Below are 19,408 nucleotides of genomic sequence, written 5' to 3'. Positions count from 1 at the left end.
CTGAACTGTATGTATTAAATACCACATTGTCTGTGTTCATTCCCAGTTGTTGTGGTTCAGTCTTGCTGACAAAAGGAGTAGCCTGTTTCTCCTGAAATATTTCCCCCTTTAGACTGTCAGCTCCAAGAGCAGACTGTGCCAGCATCCTTGTTCTTTACCCCAGGGATGCTCTCCCCATGCAATGGGGTTATTTGCACAGGGAATTACCACCTTTGAATCAGATCCCATTATGAGAACAGTGGTAGTTTCCAGTCTTCTAGAAGACAGTATTGTGTCTTTTGTTGAAGAACAGGGATGGCAAAATGCTCCAGGTCCTTCTGCTGCCCCAAACCAAGAAATGTAGCTTGGCCACCTGAGTTGCCTGGGGAGAGGGGGAGAGAGGTGGCCGATGGGGACATGCACCACTTCTACTTTGTTCCCTCACCCAGTCTCCCACGATGCCCTTGTCCCTCTCAGTCATTGCCAACTAGAAGCTGGCCAGAGCAGGGTGGTGTGGCCACCTGTTGGGAACCAGGGGTGGTGCAGCCTTGGGGCCCAGAGAGAGACCCCATCCTTTCCAGCTGGACCTGCCACAAGCACCAGGCAGCAACATGCCTGCTGCAACCCCACCACCAGGGAAGGAAAGGTCTGCAAGCTGAAACCACTGTAGGAAAAGCTAGATAAAAACCAGAACCCGAAGAAAGGCAGCCCCTATATCCACACGGAACTTTAGTCGGCATTAAGAAGAAATGAGGACTTCCCTGATGGGCCAGTGGTTAAGAATCTGCCTGCCAATGCCAGGGATCGATCCCTGGTCTGGGAAGATTCCACCTGCCACAGAGCAACTAAACCCACGTACCACAACTACTGAGACCGCGCTCTGCAACAAGAGGAGCCACCACAGTGAGAAGTCTGGGTACCGCAACTAGAGAAAGCCCGCACAGCAACAGAGACCCAGTACAACCGAAAATCAAGATAAATTTCTAAAAAAAGAAGAAGAAATGAGCCATCAAGTCAGGAAAAGACACAGAGGAATTTAAATACAGATGACTAAAGAAGCCAAGCTTGAAAGGCTACATACAGTACAATTCCAACCCTATGACTTTCTGGATAAAGCAAAACGACAGAGATAGTAAACAGCTCAGTGGTTGCCAGGGGTTAGGAAGGAGGGCAGGACGAATCGGTAGAGCCCAAGGTATTTTTAGGACAGTGCAGCTACTCTGCATGCTGCTATTATGATGGTTACAAGTGTCAAAACCCGTTGAGTGTACAACATCCAGAGTGAACCCTAAAAGGGAAACCGTGGACTCTGGGTGATCATGACATGTCAGGGCAGGTTCATGGATTGTGACAGACGGGCCACACTGGTGGGGGATATGGATGGCGGGAAGGCTGTGCGCGTGCGGGGTGGGGACCATGGGCGTATGGGAATTCTCTGTACTTTCTGCTCCATTTTGCTGTGAACCTCAAACTCTAAAAAAATATAAAGTCTATTAAAAAAAAAACAAAACAGCAGCTCCAGACACCCTGAGATCTGGGTACCAGAGAGGGCTACCACCTCGCTCCTCACACACAGTGACTCAGCTGTAGGCTCAGAGACACGTGTTCACCAGCAGGAGGGCTCACAACCCCATCTTCTTTTCCTATGCCATTTCTTTTTCCCAGGGGCAGGGATGGAGAGGTGCTCCTTTGCCTTGGAAGTGTGGAGAGGGGATTCCTTCAAGCCCTCTACTTGATTCCTCAGCTTAAATGTCACCCCTCACAAGGCCTCCCCTGACCTCCCCAACCCCTAGTCACCCCACCTCCCTATCTGGAGGCCTGGTTTTCTGCCCAGCCCTCCTTACCACCTGAAATTAGCTTATTTGCTTACACAGGCCAAAACTAAGGCAGAGCCTTGTCCCTGGTGCCTGGTGGGTGGTACAGAGTAGGAGCTCAAAAAATGTTTGTTGACTGAATGAGTAATCGGGTATCCAGCTGCATAACCCAGGGCAAGGCAGTTAAACTTTTCTGGACTCCGATTTCCTCATCTGTAAAATGGGTGATTAGACTTAATGATTGTGCACTCTTCTTGCTACAATGCTCTGAATGTTCCAGCAAGTATCAGAATGACCTTGTTTTTCCACTCAAGGGCTTATGCCAGGCCACTGGGTGACTGCGAGGTCTTTAGGAAGGGAGTTCCTAGAAGCCCGATCGATGTTTCCTGACTTCTCAGGCTAGGTCTGCAGATGCAGGAGATGGGTCAGAGTGTGAGCCGAGTAGAGGGGCGTGTGGGGGAGCTCCTCCTTCACAATGTGAGCTCTAGGATGGTGAGCGCTCACGTCTGTTTGTGCAGCCCATGTGCCTAGAACAGGGCCTGGCACACCGTAAGCTCACTAGACAGTGAGGAATGAGTCAAGGCACAGCTCTCAGCACGCGTTTCCAGTCTTGGATGAGTGTTCTGTTTGGGTCTCCCGAATGGTATGAAAACAGTAATAATAATCCCTCCCATGGGCGGAGCCCTTTGCACAGTGTTCATGCATCATGCATTTGAGCCTCATGACAGCCCCATGAGATAAGGACCATCAAGTGCTATTATCCCCCGTTTACAGATGAGATGACTGAGGTTCAAAGAGTTTGTCTTGCCCCAGGCCACATAGCTGGTAAATGGCAGAGTCCAATCTCACACCCTGGGTTTTTGTTCCAGCCCCAGTGTCTGTGTGTTGCTGGTCGTGCAGAGCCCTGCATGTGGCGGGAGAAGGAAGCCTTATGTTAGAGCCAGCACCCCAGGAGAGAAAAGGCGGCACAGAGAGCAGAGCCCACTGGCTGGGGGATGGGGTGCGGGGAGGAGGGAGTGAGGAGCAGGAGGGGCACAGGCAGAGCCCGTCGCTCCCTCCACTCCAGCAGTGGCCGCGACCCCTGGGGAGAGGCTGGAGAGACCGCAGGCCTCACGTAGGCACTCTGCCCCTCAGGCCCAGACATGCAGGGCTGCGAACAGATCCTTCCTGGGGCACAGATGCCAAGGATGTGGGCAGACTGGTTTGAGGAACAAAAAAACCCAACTGAAAGCTTTCTTCCCTTTCCCACACAAGGCACCAGACCTGCCCTGTCATCCCTATGCCAAAGAATTCTCCAGAACGACACCTGTCCTGCCTCCAAAGCTGCCTGACTTCGCCAACGCCACTCATGAGTCTCTTCAAATCGTACACACACAGAGTGCCACCCCAGGGCCTCCCCGGGGGTCCCCAAGCTGAGCCCAAGTCAGCATTGCGCCGCCCCCCGCCCTGCCCCAGATCCACCTGTGGAAACCCTTTGCTCCCATCCCACCTCCCCAGACTTGAGGCACCTCCTCTCCTCTGCTCTCCCAAGCCTGTTTTGGTCCTTCTGCCCAGGCTCTGGCCCCTGGGCTTCTCGGCTGGCTCCCCAGGGTAGGATGCAGCCCTGATGCCAGGCCCCACTGGGTGCAGGGGTCACGGATGCCAGCCACCTCACATCAGCCCACATCAGGGAGCCCCAGGGAGTCAGCAGTTATCATATCACCCCGAAGCCTTGTTCCAGAGGCCACGAGGCAGTGACGAGAAAATGGAGGGGGACGACAGGGGTGGGGACAGGTGGCGGCCCACGCACTAGCCTGTGTTCGTCACTGAGGGCATGAAGCCTGCCCTGCAGAGATGTGGTCATGGTGAACGCCACCCCAAAACGGGTGGGCGGGGAGACGGAGGACCCACCTGAAAACTAGCCAGAAGAGATGCCATGTCAAAATGTCCTTCTCTTGGTAGAGGGGCAGTTTTCTCTCCAGATGCCCCAGCAACACCCAAAATGACAGGAGCAGGGATGTCTCAGTTACTCATAGGCCGATGTTTCGGTCAGTCTACCGGCTCCATGACCTGCCACCCTCCTGCTGTGCACTGGACTCCAGAATCAGATCCTCCTTCCCTCTTCACAGGAGCTTCAGATGCAGCTTCCCTTGCTGCCGCCCAGCTGGAACTGGGCAAGCTAGACCAATAGGTGATGACCACCACCCATGCAGCTACTACTTGTGTATTGACCGCACGGTCCTTGATCACCTGCTCTCCCAGGCCTCGTGCTGATGAGATTCTCATTTCCTTGATGGGATGCCTCCCAGAGATGGTTCTGGCAGCCACAATGGTTGTGGGGCGGGGCGGGGGGGGGGTTGTTTCTGACCTGGGTTGGGGGGATCAAATGCCCTGTCTTAGGGACAGTCCCATTTTACGTCTGTCGTCCCAGCCTCGTTATCCTCAGAGCCCCCCTCTCACTCTTAGAGGTGTCTTGGTTTGGAAGACACATGATAGGTTTGGGGGGATTGTTGAGGGACAGGCTCAGGGGAGCTGTGTGTGATGTGTGGTTTTCCAAGAGGGGGCAACTGGGCCCAGAGAGGTGGACACTAGAGGGCGCCAGTTAGCTGTACTGGGCCGGCAAAGTCTCCAGGATGGGCCGGACTGGCAGCCGGGGCCAAGACCTGTCTGAAGAGAATCTCAGGCAGAGATGTGCAGGTGGGGGCGAGTGCCCAGCAGAGCCCTAGTCGCACCCTTTCCTGGCTTGCACCCAGCCTGACCCTCCCCCTCACTGCCCCCATCCACCCAGCAGAATGCTGAGCCCTACCCACTCTGCCTCCCCTCCTCCACTTCAGCCTGGCCAAGTCCCTGCTAGCCTCTCTCCCCAGGGTGTGGCATGGTCCACCCCAGCTGGAGGCCTCAGACCACTGGGCCTCTCCCAGTGGGCTGGGGCTGGCTTCAGATGGCCATTCTGGAAAAATGGCCCGGCCAGGTCAAAGGAAACCCCACAACCCTGCAGGGGTGAAGGTGGGGAGGAGGCTGGCAGGAGGTAGGAGGGGCCTGCTTTCTCTTCCTTAACCCACCCTCCCCATCATACAGACTCAGACACAACACTTGGGTCTGGGCATCCTCTCCCGTGGAGAGCCTGGAAGGCATATAACCTGCCAAGAGCCTGCTGCTCACCATCCTGACCTGGCCACTGCCCCATCCAACCCACAACTGGACACAGGATCGGCCACCTGGGAGGCAAACTCTCTGTTCCTGTTCTTCTCCCCAGCCCCCAACCCCCATGACCCCTCTCCTTGATGAACCCGATATTACTGGGGCCCCAAGCGGTAGAGAGAAGGCCACACAAAAGCAAGGTTGGGGACTGTTAAAACCACATGCTTTGACTTCCAACAGACTTGGGCCTGGGTTATAGCTCTGATATTGGTTGATGTGTGACATTGGGCGCATTAATTAACTTTTCTAAGCCTCAGTTGACTCACCTCCCAAAGGTTATAAGAGCAGCTATTTCGCAAAGGTGGTGGGAGGATTAAATGCAGTAAGAACACAGAGCACCTAGTTCAGTGCCTGGCACCTGAGGACACAGTGCTCTCGGTGGAGGAGACCCTGGGAAGCACCAGCAGGGCCCCTCAGTCCCAGCCCAGCTTCTCTCTCTGCAGCCGGAGTCCTTGTCTGCAAAAGAAGAACAAAGATGGACCATAAAACATGTGATGGTACCTATGGTACATGCGGATGAATTTTCTATTTGACAGTGACATCAGGGGATGTAGGAAGCCATGGCTGCCTCAGTGCCAACAGCCTCAACCTTTTAAAGCATCATTTGTTCATTCATTCATTTGTTCATTCATGCATTAGTCCCAGATTACAACTGTTGTCCTGACATGATGATTAGTGGCCTCCTTTCACTCTTGAGGTGTCCTGCTTTGGGTGATAGACTACATGATCACCCTACTTAGTGTGCTGGAACCTGTGCTAGGCCCTAAGGATTGACAGAGAGGGATGCTATATAAAGCCACTGGGCTTATAAAGCCTTATATAGGGCTCACCAGCTAGTGAGGAAACAGATGAGATGATTGGAGAAGCGTGGCCAGCTGGTGCCCCTCTGCCCATTAAGACCCTACCGAGAAGCCTCCTTTGATTTCTCTCTCCTTGGGTTAATTTACTTTTACTTATTTACAAACCAACTTTCACGCCATACATTTTCAACCAGAGACATGAAGTAGCATTCCTTTTATTCATTATAATATTTTTCACCAGCCTCAGGAGCTGCCTTCCATTCAGATGGTGGGGCATTCTTTTTTAAGAATCGCAGATAGCCTGTCTGCTCCTATGTGATCCTGTAAACATCAATGTTCCAGAAGCAGGGTGCTAATTTATTTTTTCATTCTCATGACAAAGTAGACAACTGGAAAATGGCAGTGACCTAGAGGTACCCCCTGCAAGGCCAACCCTCATAACATGCCTGAAACACCTCCATGAAATTTAATGAAGTTGGGGGAAGCCTTGGGGAAATGAGAGGAAAGGGGCAGGGTGCCCCTGGGTTTGGCTGGGGCTTATGTCAGGGGCAAGAACCTCTGGGCTCGTGCCTGATCATCTGAGTTGGGTCAGGGGAGGACGACTGCCTCCAGAAGGAATTGGAGGCAGCCACACATGAGAGTATGGGTAAGAGTGGTCCCCCTCCAGCCACACAAATCAGAACCAGGAATTTCTTGGGAAATGGAGGCTTTAAGGGGCCCAAACCTGCCAGATTCCCTCACCCCGTGCCCACTGTTCTTGGTTCAGGTCTCATCAGACACTCTTCCTTTCCCCACCCACGTCCTCCCAGATTCCTACTCAGTTAACTTGATCACCAGGCCCCACATTTGCTGCAGGGTTTCTGTGTCGTCTGTCCCACCTTCTCACCCAGGGATCGAACTCATGACTATCTCACAGTTATCCCAGAGGATAACTGGGTGCAAATCGTAATTGTACACGGCCGGCCCCAGGAACAGCATCGCCTTATTTAGATGTGCTGCTCCCAGAGGAGGAAGGAAGAGGAGGGGGATGACAGGACCAAAAGGAGAAGAAAGAAGGCATGGGTGATTCTGAGAATTAAGGGTAACTAGTGATGTTATCATGGGGAGTGTTAAACCCAGGTCAGTGGGTGGGAGCAAAGCCCGGTGACTCATTCATGAGTCTGGTCCCCATACCCAGGAGAAGTCATTCATTTAGTAAGTCATTAAGTCTTTCAATACACATCGATGGAGCTGTTATCCTGTTTTAGACACTGGACTAGGCAGCGGGGAGGGAGCAAGAACTAAGACACTGGGAGCTGGCAGCCTCGAAGTAAAGACAGTTCCTGCAGAGCGTAGGTGTGCAGGGGGCAGAGGGAGATGGGGCCAGAGGGCAGGGGTGGCACTGAGGGAGTGGCAGGAAAGACTGCCCCCCAGAAGGGAAGGGGAGAGTGGGGAGGAGACGTGGTGTGGGAGGAGTAGTGTCTGTCGCCAGACAGAGGGAGGGGGAAGGGAGTTACAGGCAGAGGAAGGAACACCGTGCTGGCAGGCACGGAGGTTGCAGGGTAGGGGAGGTTTGGGGAGCTGTAGGTAGTTCCTGAGAAGGGTGAAGAGGATGGTGGTGAGAAATGAGCTTGAAGACCTAAGCACAGCTGATCCTGAAGGAGCTGAGATGCTCTTTCCAGGCATCAAGGTCCTTGGAAGGTGTAAACCCAGGAGAGCATGGATCAGGCCCCGTCTTGGGAGAGGAGACCCCATGTCTAATGTGGGCAAGTGACTCTGATAGATGGGTGACCGGCTTGCTCAGAAGAGACTGGCCTCAGTACGGTGCTCTCACGGGGTCAGGCCTGTGTTGGAGGTTTCATCACACATCCCCCGCTGCCACCCTCCACTGGCCCTTGGAGGTAGATCCGATTTCCCCTGTGGATGAATGTAAGGTCTGGGGTGCCTCAGGCATTGAAGCTTGCCCACATCCCACAGCCAATAAGTGGCAGAGCCAAAATCAGAAGCCAGGCCTTCTGAGCTCTTGCGTGCTAAGTCAGTTTAAGTCATGTCCGACTCTTTGCAACTCTATGGACTGCAGCCCACTAGGCTTCTCTGCCCATGGGATTTTCTAGGCAAGAATACCAGAGTGGGTTGCCATTTCCCTCTCCAGGGGATCTTCCCAACCCAGGGATACAACCCACGTCTCTTATGTCTCCTGCATTGGCAGGCAGGTTCTTTACCACTAGCTCCTCCTGGGAAGCCTGCCACTAGTCCCCAGGACACTTAGAATTACAAGGACCACTGCTTTGAGAAACCAGAAGCTTTCACACGAGCCCCACTCCAAACCCGACTACCACGAGGCCTTCCTAGGACCTCTGCTTGAACTCACTTTCCATGATTTTTCACAGCTCCTCCCCAGGTACAGAAGCTTCACAGGCTGCTCTTAACAACAGCCAGGCTTCACCATGATGTGTGGCCTTCCCCACCTCAACCTTCTCACCCATGCCCCTTCTGATCCCATCACAGGACCCAGAGCCCTGGCTCCCCAAGTCAGGGTCTGGGGGGCTCCTAGCTGTGAGGACCCCATACTGCCACCCTGTCCCAAACCTCTACACCTCCAGGGAAGTTACCAGGACTCTCTCCTGGGGGAACTGAAGCCAGGTTATCCTCTGGTCAGGGGTCCCCAACCTCCAGAATCTAATGTCTGTTGATCTGAGGTGGAGCCAATGTAACAATAATAGAAATAAGTAGGTGGTGATTTAGTTGCTCAGTCGAGTCGAACCCTTGCGGCCCCATGGACCATAGCCCACCAGGTTCCTCTGTCCATGGGATTCCCCAGACAAGAACACCGGAGTGGCTAGCCATTTCTTTCTCCAGGGGATCTTCCTGACCCAGGGGATTGAACCATCATCTCCTGTGTCATAGGCGGTCTCCTACCCTGCAGGCGGATTCTTTACCAACTGAGCCACCAGGGAAGCCCGTAATCAAGTGCACAATAAATGCAACGGGCTTGAATCATCCCAAGACCATCCCTACTTCCCAGTCCATGGAAAAATTGTCTTTCACGAAATTGGTCCCTCGTGCCAAAAAGGTTGGGGACCACTGCTCTAGGCCACGGCCTAATAAGATGACGGGGCTTGCAGGAGGGACTCTTAACCCGGAAATTCCTTTTTCAAAAAGGAGACCTGTGTGAGAACCACCAGGACAGGCCCTGGCATGAGCAATGACATCAGCATCAGGCTCGCCCAGGCCCATGGTGGCTTCTGTTCTGCACAGAAGGAAGGAAAGACCTTTTCCACCTGGCCTAGGGTGCCGACACTGACCATATTTCCTGGCTGGCAACAAATTCCCAAACATATTTTTGTTTCTCCCTCTAACATTTAACCTTGAGTGTATTTCAAGGGAAACACTTCTCTGTCTGCTTCTGATTCATACCCACTGAGCTCATCAAAACCAGAATTATTTGGTAATCACTGCTGGGTTTACTGGATGCCCTCTGGGATCTGTAAAAATCTCTGTTCTTCAGAAACAGGAAGTTTCAACAGAAGGATAAAGGCTGGTTGCAAAAGTCAAAATTTGAATTCTCTCTGCCTATTGGAGCTGCATTTCCTTCTTCCTGCCCGTCAGCCTGGAAAAGGCAATGGTAACCCACTCCAGTACTCTTGCCTGGCAAATCCCATGGACAGAGGAGCCTGGTGGACTGCAGTCCATGGAGTCGCTAGGAGTCGGACACAACTGAGCGACTTCACTTTCACTTTTCACTTTTATGCATTGGAGAAGGAAATGGCAACCCACTCCAGTGTTCTTGCCTGGAGAATCCCAGGGATGGGGGAGCCTGGTGGGCTGCCGTCTCTGGGGTCGCACAGAGTCGGACACGACTGAAGCGACTTAGCAGCAGCAGCAGCCCATCAGCCAACGTGGATGCTGTGCCTACCATGTGCAGAGAACACAGAGGTGAATTTTAAAGGAGGTTCTGAATTAATTTACTGGGGCTGCCATAACCAAGTGTCGTAGATGGAGCAGCTTAAACAGAAATTTATTTTCCCATGATTCTCGAGGCAGGAAGTCTAAGACCAATGAGTCTGCAGGCTGGTTTCTTTTGAAGCCTCTTTCCTTGGCTTGCAGATAGCTGCCTTCTCCCTATGACTTCACATGGTTTTCCCTCTGTGTGTGTCTGTGCCCCGACCTCCTCTTTTTATAGGGACACCGGTCACATTGATGAAAGCCACCCTAACCCACCCATATGACCTCATTTTAACTTAATTACCTATTTAAAGATCCTGTCTCCAAATTCAATCATATTAGGAGTTCAATATTTATGAATCTTGTTGTTGTTCAGTTGCTAAGTCGTGTCTGACTCTTTGTGACACCATGGACTGCAGCACGCCAGGCTTCTTTGTCCTTCACTATCTCCTGGAGTTATGAATTAAAGGGGAACGCAATTCAGCTGATAAGAGGCTCTGGTCTCAACGAGGCGTTCTCCTGTGACAACAGCTTTCTCTTTGATTGCCATCTGAGGTTAGCCCCTGAGACGAGGTGGTTTAGGATGTATTTCCTGTGCTGTTGTAGACTTTCTAAGGCAGGATGACTCTATGGAATAGGCACTGAACTGTCAGATCGGAATTCAAATTTTGCCTCCCTCACTTACTAGTTGGCTGATGTAGCTCAAGTTACATAGGCTCTGATGCCTCTGCTTCTTCACAGTATAATGAGAATCATACAGCCTGTCTCACAGGGAGTTTTTGTGAAGATCCAAAAAGATAATACATGTGAAACATAACACAGTGTCTGGGAACACGGTAAGTACTCACCAAGTACATGTGTGCTGAGTCGCTTCAGTCATGCCTGACTCTTTGTAACCCCATGGACTGTAGCTTGCCAGGCTCCTCTGTCCATGGGATTCTCTAGGCAAGAATACTGGAGTGGGTTTCCATGCCCTCCTCTAGGGATTGAACCCTGGTTCCTTACGTCTCCTACATTTGCACGCAGGTTCTTTACCACTAGTCCACTTGGGAAGCCCGCTTACCTAGTGGGAGTTCCTTTTCCAGGTGTATCTCCTGCAGGATTTCCTCTTCCAGAGTATTAAAGATGTATTCTATGTATCCCATCCATTCTCGCTCCCTGGAGAGGAGTGTGCCAGGAAACGTAAGAAACTCAGATACAGGGTTAAGACGTCAGTTTCCTCAGCTGATCAATAGCCCAAATGCCTGACTGCTGTACTTGACTCCTCAGGTTTGGGCCAGAAGGACCCTTCCTTGGGCACCTCTTACAGTCCAGGCTGACCAGCTCACCAGCTCTCCATCCCACAGGTGGTCTCCCGACTTTTCCACCTGTTACTGGCTTAGGAGAGATTCCACCCTCTTCTGGGGCAGCCAGGCCCCAAAGCAGGAAGAGGGGAAAACAATCTGGACTTGAACTTCATCAGCAGTACCCACTGCCAGGACCTCTGTGAGAATGTGATGTAGGAAAGGGTGAGGACAACCATCGGGTCCAGGCTGACCCAGCTATGGAAGCTGGTCAGGCAGAGAAAACAAGTCCAGGGGCTTGCATAGACCAGATCTCACAGTCCAGAGAGGTGGGTACTGGACTAGTGTGGGGACCCAGGTTCTATTCCCAGCTCTGATAGTCTCCAATGGTGGGCAATTCACGAGACTTCTCTGAGCTTACGTTCCCCTCAGAGAGACACATGGGATAATGTGTTAGAACAATGTGAGTTCATATTTTATCAATAAGTCCCAGAGGTATCCTACTGGCAACCCTTCTCTGGGCTACCACACTTTCTCAGCTGCCTTGGAATGAAGGGAGAAGTCCTTATTGCTTTGGGTTCCAATTTCCTTAAACTGTCAGCATTACACACACACGCACACACACACGCCACACTTTGCAGCAGATTAAGGATGCATTACTTCTCAAAACAAGTAACATTTCCAGCTTTGGAATAAGAGGGATGAGGGCTCATTTGGGGCCACGTTGCCTCTTCAACATCATCCCACCCCCACAATCGCCAGTCCTCTCCCCCTCCCCCTCCCTCCCTGAATTACTCATACTCCTGGAAACATGACTGATGACTTCGGGATGAGTAAGAGGCCCATGCGCGTCATGGCCCAACTGCTGGGAGGGTGAATGAGTTCAATGCTCCCTCAAGCTGGGCCACTTAAACATGTGCCAGGAGTCCTGCTGGCAGAAGGGGCCACAAGACCCTAGATGGGAGCTAGGAAAAGCCAGTCAGGACAAGCTAGAAGTCCTTTCCCCCTTCCCCCAGGCTTTCTGCCAACCTTTGGGTGACAGTAGCCTTCTCAACATGGGTTGACAGCCCCCACCCCTTTCTGGGCAGCGGGTGCAGCGGCTCTCACTGGGTTCCAAGACACTGTGTTTCTTTGACCCAAGCACCCCAGCCTCACCCCAGCACAGCCAGGCCCCAGGCAACCCTGAACTTGGCAGCCTAGCCTTGGCTGCTTTGAAAGGACCTTAATCCAGGGCTCAATCTGCAGGGTGCGTACGTGGAGTGGGTGTGTGTGTTTACACTCTCCTGTACGCCCTAATCCATGGTGCCAGTCAAGCAAATATTTTGGGTCTGTTTTCCATTATCCACATGTCCCATTTCTGGACATTTGGTGGAAATGGGATCTCAGCAAAGGGGAGGTATTAATTCAACATGTTCTGAAATGTTTGCTTTACATTCTTGGAGTTAAAGTACAAGCAGAACATACTACTATAAGCAAAACAACATGCAAACTAGATTTCCTGCACTTAATAAATAATGCTGAAGCATCAGTTTCCCCATTCCTAGCATGGGCGCGGTCAGGACATGGACGGCATGGATGGCATGGACGACAACGCAGGGCTGTGAAGCGGAGGCAGACCCACGTGGGTGTTCTCTGCAACCAGGGTAAGACGGTGTCCTCACTCTGAGCCTCGGCTCCCCAGATGGTCCTTCCGTGTAGGAAATGGGACTCACCTTCAAGCGTTGCCCCATGAGGATCTTGAGGTGTCACATGGGACCCACTCTGATGTCTTTTGAATTGCTCAAGACAAGATTGATGCATCAAGGGGAGGGATTTTAATAAGGCATTTCAGAACAGAGGAGGCACTAGATCTCAGAAGAATACAGGATGAGTTGTTTCACAGCATCTTGAGATCCTAGATGCAGGAGCTAAAACATTGGTGAGGCAGGCGAATGGACTGGCCATTGCACCCCCTGATTCCTCTTCGCCAGTCCCTCTCCCAGCAGAAAGGAGGGCTCCTCTCCTCCACCTTCACTCTTTATTATCATTAGCCTCAGTTATTTAAATATGGATTGTTAGAAGTTCCATTTAAAGCAGGATAAACTTTAAATAATAAACTCATGTGCTTCAGGATATTACTTGCTTTCCTTCCCTATGACTCAGCTCAGACCCCTTGCTACTAGAGTGGCAGGACATTAATTACAGTCAATTCATGATTCCTTCTCCCCTTTCTTAGCGTCAGGACAGACAGGAAACCACACGCACTAGGGTAACTTTTCATCCCCCTTCTGGGATGGCCATTGTTCTGATACATAGGCTGTTCAGGGCACAGCTCTTCCCCAGGGCCACAGTGAGGGTCCAGGATTCATTCTGCTTCCCTGGGCCATCAGAGACAGGAGGTGTTCTGCAAGGGTTCCCCTGCCTCCCTGAGATTCTAACCCCAAGGTAGGGATGCATGGTTGTTCTGGTTCCTTCCACCAAGCCTAGGGTGGGTTCTCTCATCTTAGAAGAATTGTTAACTAGAAGTGGATGGATGAGCCACTTTTTATCACCCTTTGTTCCCCAAATGTTTTGTCTCTAGTCCTTGGAGGACTTGGGCTTTCAAAACCAAAGCCAGGAAGTCTCCCTTTTTTGACTGCTCTTGAGATTGTGCTTATTTCCCTTTGGCAATCAGCACAGAATTGTGGTGAAAAGGGCAGAGGATACATACTTGAGGAAATGGGTTCATATTTCAAAACTGTGCTGCCCCATGGAGGATTCTTGCTACCTGCTTTAGGACTTGATTTCTAGAGCTGGTTTAAAGCTCTAGTAATCAAATGGTGGGTCTTGGCATAAGAATAGACAATGGGATCAAAGGAACAGAATCCAGAACTACATCCACACACATACAGTCAACTGATTATCAGCAAATCAAGGTAATTCAATGGGGAAGAAAAGTCTTTAATTTCACATGGCGGTAGAATAACTGGATATTCACATATTTAACAATGAATATTGACTGTTACATCATACTCCAAAACTATGCTAAGATGGATTATAGACCTAAACAGGCAACCTAAAACTATAAAACTTCCAAAAGAAAACAGAGCAGAAAATGTTCGTGACCTTGCAGAAGACAGTTTTATTAAACAGATCATGAAAAGCACAAACCATTTTTTTAATGGAAGATTTATATATTAGACCTCATCAAAATTTTCTTTAAAAATCAAAAGACATTGTCACAAAAATCGGCAGGCCAGTCTAACAAAGAAATATTCACCAAACATATATCTGACAAAGTTTTGGTGTCCAGAATATATACAGAATACCAACAGATCAATATCGTTTCAGTCGTGTCCCACTCTGTGATCCCATGGACCGTAGCCAGCCAGAGTCCTCTCTCCAGGCAAGAATATTGGAGTGGGTTGCCATGTCCTTCTCCAGGGCATCTTCCCAGTCCGGGGGTTGAACCCACATCTCCTACATCTTCTGTGTTGGCAGGCAGGTTCTTTACCAATAGTGCTACCTGGGAAGCCCCAATAAAAAGGAACTTCCCCCCAAATAAAGAAATATTAGATAAAAGAGAGCAGAAAACTTGACCAGACATGTCACAAAAGAAGATTGGCCAATAAACAATTAAAGATTGCTCAACATCATTGAGTTAATCAGGAGACGCAAATTAAACCACCATACAATCACATTTTACACCTACTGAACAGCTACACCTAAAAAGACCAACAATACTAAATGTTGGCAAGGACATGGAGCAACTGGGACTCAGACATTGTTAGTGGGGCTGTAAAAGGGTCTATTTTGGAAAACTGTTTGACAGTTTCCTATAAAGTTAAATATACATCTGCCCTGTAATTCACCAATTCCATTCCCAAGCATATGCCCAAGAGAAATAAAAACATATAGTCACCAAACACTTGTCCAAAAGTGTTCACAGCAGTTTTACTCACAACCACAAGAACTGGAAATAGCCCAAACGTCCATCCATATGTGGGTCAATAAGCTAGCTGTGGTATCTCTGTGCACTGAAATACTACTCAGCAATAGACATGAGCAAGCTATAGCCATGTGTGGTTTTGCTGCACTTCACTTTACTGTGCCTTACTTTACTGAGCTTTGAAGATACTGTCTTTTTTTTTTTTTTTTTTTTAACAAACTGAAGGTTTGTGGCAACCTTGTATTGTCAGATGATGGGTAGCATTTTTTAGCAATGAAGTATTCTGCAATTAAGATATGTACATTGTTTTTTAAGACATAATGCTATTGCACACCTAATAGACTACAATATAGCATAAATGTAACTTTTATAAACACCGAGAAACCAAAAATTGTTTGTGACTTGCTTTATTACAATATTTGCTTTAGCACCTGGGGCTGTTACAACACTGTTAATTGGCTATATCCAATATAAAATTAAAAGTTTTTAAAAAGTCATCAAATTAACAAGACAAAGGAGTCTAAAAGGTCAGATCAGACAAAGAATTAAGTACAAAAATATTTGATTTATTGCAGTGGAATGGAACCTACAGTGTCTCTGGGGTGTGCCTATACTGATAGATGCTACATAGATGAATCTCAACAATATGATGCTGAAAGAAATGTCAGCACAAGAAAATACATACAGTATAATGTCATTTACATGAAGTTCTAGAACAAGGGAAAACTGATCTATGATGATAGTTATCAAATGGGGACTGACAGAAACATGCTGGAGACCTAATGTACAACATGGTGATATGATTATAGTTAATAAAACTGTTTCTTAAAAGAAGGATTATATGAAGACTCTAAAAAAAATTTTTTTTTTAATTTAAAAACCATGCCAACAGATAAAGAGAACCAATTGGTGGTTGCCAGACAGGAAAGTGGGACAGCGGGGAGAAATAGATGAACTGGCTTTTTTGTTAGCTTTAGCTTTAATAAACTAAATTTTTTAAAAAAAGAAAAAGGAAAGGAAAATAACTCCAGTTTGTGAGGTGATAGAAAGATGCTACATCTTGTTTGGAGACATGTTTACACGTACATACATATGTCAAAATTTATGGGTTTTACACTAAGATCTATTTATCTCACCATATGTAGTATATCTCAGTGAAAGAACAAGACAATTGTCAGAGGCTTGAGAGAGGAGAAATGGGGGAAATGGGTTTAATCATTTCAGTCGCTCAGTCACATCCGACTCTTTGTGACCTCATGGACTGCTATGCACCAGGCTTCCCTGTCCATCACCAACTCCCGGAGCTTACTCAAACTCATGTCCATCGCGTCGGTGATACTATCCAACCATCTCATTCTCTGTTGTCCCCTTCTCCTCCCACCTTCAATGTTTCCCAGCATCAGGGTCTTTTCCAATGAGTCAGTTCTTCACGTCAGGTGGCCAAAATATTGGAGTTTCAGCTTCAGCATCAGTCCTTCCAATGAATATTCAGGACTGATTTCCTTTAGGATGGATTGGTTGGATCTACTTGCAGTCCAAGGGACTCTCAAGAGTCTTCTCCAACACCACAGTTCAAAAGCATCAGTTCTTCGGCACTCAGCTTTCTTCAGAGTCCAACTCTCACATCCATACATGACTACTGGAAAAACCATAGCCTTGACTAGACGGACCTTTGTTGGCAAAGTAATGTCTCTGCTTTTTAATATGCTGTCTAGGTTGGTCATAACTTGTCTTCCAAAGAACAAGTGGCTTTTAATTTCATGGCTGTAGTCACCACCTGCAGTGATTTTGGAGCTCCAAAAATAAAGTGAGTTATTTCCATAGTTTCCCCATCTATTTGCCATGAAGTGATGGGACCAGATGTCATGATTTCGGTTTTCTGAATGTTGAGTTTTAAGCCAACTTTTTCACTCTCCTCTTTCACTTTCATTAAGAGGCTCTTTAGTTCTTCTTTGCTTTCTGCCATAAGGGTGGTGTCATCTGTATACCTGAGGTTATTGATATTTCTCCCGGCAATCTTGATTCCAGCTTGTGCTTCATCCAGCCTGCATTTCTCATGATGTACTCTGCATATCAGTTAAATAAGCAGGGTAACAATATGCAGCCTTGACATACTCCTTTCGTAATTTGGAGCCAGTCTGTTGTTCTATGTCCAATTCTAACTGTTGCTTCCTGACCTGCATACAGATTTCTCAGGAGGCAGGTCAGGTGGTCTGGTATTCTCATCTCTTTCAGAATTTTCCACTGTTTATTGTGATCCACACAGTCAAAGGCTTTGCTGTAGTCAACAAAGCAGAAGTAGTTGTTTTTCTGGAACTCTTGCTTTTTCTGTGATCCAACGGATGTTGGCAATTTAATCTCTGGTTCCTCTGACTTTTCTAAATCCAGCTTGAACATCTGAAAGTTCACGGTTCATGTACTGTTGAAGCCTGGCTTAGAGAATTTTGAGCATTACTTTACTAGCGTGTGAGATGAGTGCAATTGTGCGGTAGTTTGAGTATTCTTTGGCATTGCCTTTCTTTGGGATTGGAATGAAAACTGAACTTTTCCAGTCCTGTGGACTGCTGCGTTTTACAAATTTGCTGGCATATTGAGTGCTGCACTTTCACAGCATCATCTTTTAGGATTTGAAATAGCCCAGCTGGAATTCCATCACCTCCGCTAGCTTTGTTCATAGTAATACTTCCTAAGGCCCACTTGATTTCGCATTCCAGGATGTCTGGCTCTAGGTGAGTGATCACACCATCGTGGTTATCTGGGTCATGAAGATCTTTTCTGTACAGTACATGTGTGTATTCTTGCCACCTCTTCTTAATATCTTCTGCTTCTGTTAGGTCCATACCGTTTCTGTCCTTTATTGTTCCCATTTTGCATGAAATGTTCCACTAGTATCTCTAATTTTCTTGAAGAGATCTCTAGTCTTTCCCATTCTATTGTTTTCCTCTATTTCTTTGCATTGATCACCGAGGAGGGCTTTCTTATCTCTCCTTGCTATTCTTTGGATCTCTGCATTCAAATGGGTATATCTTTCCTTTTCTCCTTTGCCTTTTGCATCTTTTCTTTTCTTAGCTATTTGTAAGGTCTCCTCAGACAACCATTTTGCCTTTTTGCATTTCTTTTTCTTGGGGATGGTCTTGTCCACTGCCTCCTATACAATGTCATGAACCTCCATCCATAGTTCTTCAGGCACTCTGTCAGATCTAATCCCTTGAATCTATTTCTCACTTCCACTGTATAATCATAAGGGATTTGATTCAGGTCATACCTGAAGAGTCTAGTGGTTTTCCCTACTTTCTTCAATTTAATAGGTCTAGAGTTTTAGTTTTGCAAAAACAAAACAAAACAGAAAACCTCTGGAGATTGGTTGCAAACAATGTGAAAATACTTATCATTACTGAAATGTACACCAAGAAATTGTTACAATGGTATATTTGATATAATATGTATTGCACCACAATTTAGGGCTTCCCTGGTAGATCAGTGGTAAAGAAACTGTCTTCAGTGCAGGAGACACAGGAGACTTGGGTTCAATCCCTGGGTCAGGAAGATCCCTGGAGGAGAGCATAGCAACCCACTCCACTACTCTTGCCTGGAAAACTCCCTGGACAGAGGAGTTTTGTGGGCTATGGTCCATGGGGTCACAAAGAGTCGGACACGACTGAAGCAACTCACCACAGCACAGCACGATACCACATTTTAAAAAACAAAATATTCTACCACATATAGCCTAAAAAATATTACTCAGTTCAGTTCAGTTCATTCGCTCAGTCGTGTCCGACTCTTTGTGACCCCATGAATCGCAGCACGCCAGGCTTCCCTGTCCATCACCAGCTCCCAGAGTTCACTCAAACTCACATCCATTGAGTCAGTGATGCCATCCAGCCATCTCATCCTCTGTCGTCCCCTTTTCCTCTTGCCCCCAATCCCTCCCAGCATCAGAGTCTTTTCCAATGAGTCAACTCTTCGCATGAGGTGACCAAAGTACTGGAGTTTCAGCTTTAGCATCATTCCTTCCAAAGAACACCCAGGGCTGATCTCCTTTAGAATGGACTGGTTGGATCTCCTTGCAGTCCAAGGGACTCTCAGGAGTCTTCTCCAACACCACAGTTCAAAAGCATCAATTCTTCAGCACTCAGCTTATCACAGTCCAACTCTCATGAAGAGTCAAACATAAGCAAGTTAATTTCATAATATTTATGTAGTCCTTGAAATAGAAGGCAAGGTAACTCAGGGGCACGGAAGGTGCTGCAGATGGCCATGGACAAGTGAGTGGGCACCGAGAAGGATGTGAGTCCTCTCTGTCTTAGAGCAGGCTGCCCTGCTCTAAGCTGAGCAACATGGCAGACTCTTTAAAGTTCCCAGGTCTCAGCCCATCTCGGCTCCCCAGAGGACAGAGACAGATGGAGCTGGAAAGTGCAGGAGACCTCTCTCATGAACGCATTTTCTGAGAACTGGACACTGCCAGTCCCCTAGAGGTCTGCATGTACAAGAAGGGCAAGGCCCTGCCTCAGTTGTGCATGC

General features: G+C 48.4%; 1 protein-coding gene across 1 annotated transcript in view; it reads right to left on the bottom strand.

Annotated features, from left to right (window-relative positions):
- The window catches only part of PLB1 (phospholipase B1), a 173,219-nt gene extending 167,701 nt beyond the window's left edge, over window positions 1-5,518 (bottom strand). Inside the window, exon 1 of the mRNA XM_070379301.1 lies at window positions 5,240-5,518. The gene's annotated coding sequence lies outside the window, so the exon portion shown is untranslated. The remainder of the gene's footprint in view (window positions 1-5,239) is intronic.
- Between the last annotated feature and the right edge of the window lie 13,890 nt (window positions 5,519-19,408).

Source organism: Bos mutus, chromosome 11 (assembly GCF_027580195.1).
Source record: "Bos mutus isolate GX-2022 chromosome 11, NWIPB_WYAK_1.1, whole genome shotgun sequence".
Taxonomy (NCBI): Eukaryota; Metazoa; Chordata; class Mammalia; order Artiodactyla; family Bovidae; genus Bos; species Bos mutus.
The sequence above is the reverse complement of the archived record's forward strand: the minus strand, read 5'-3'. Positions and strand labels throughout refer to the sequence as shown.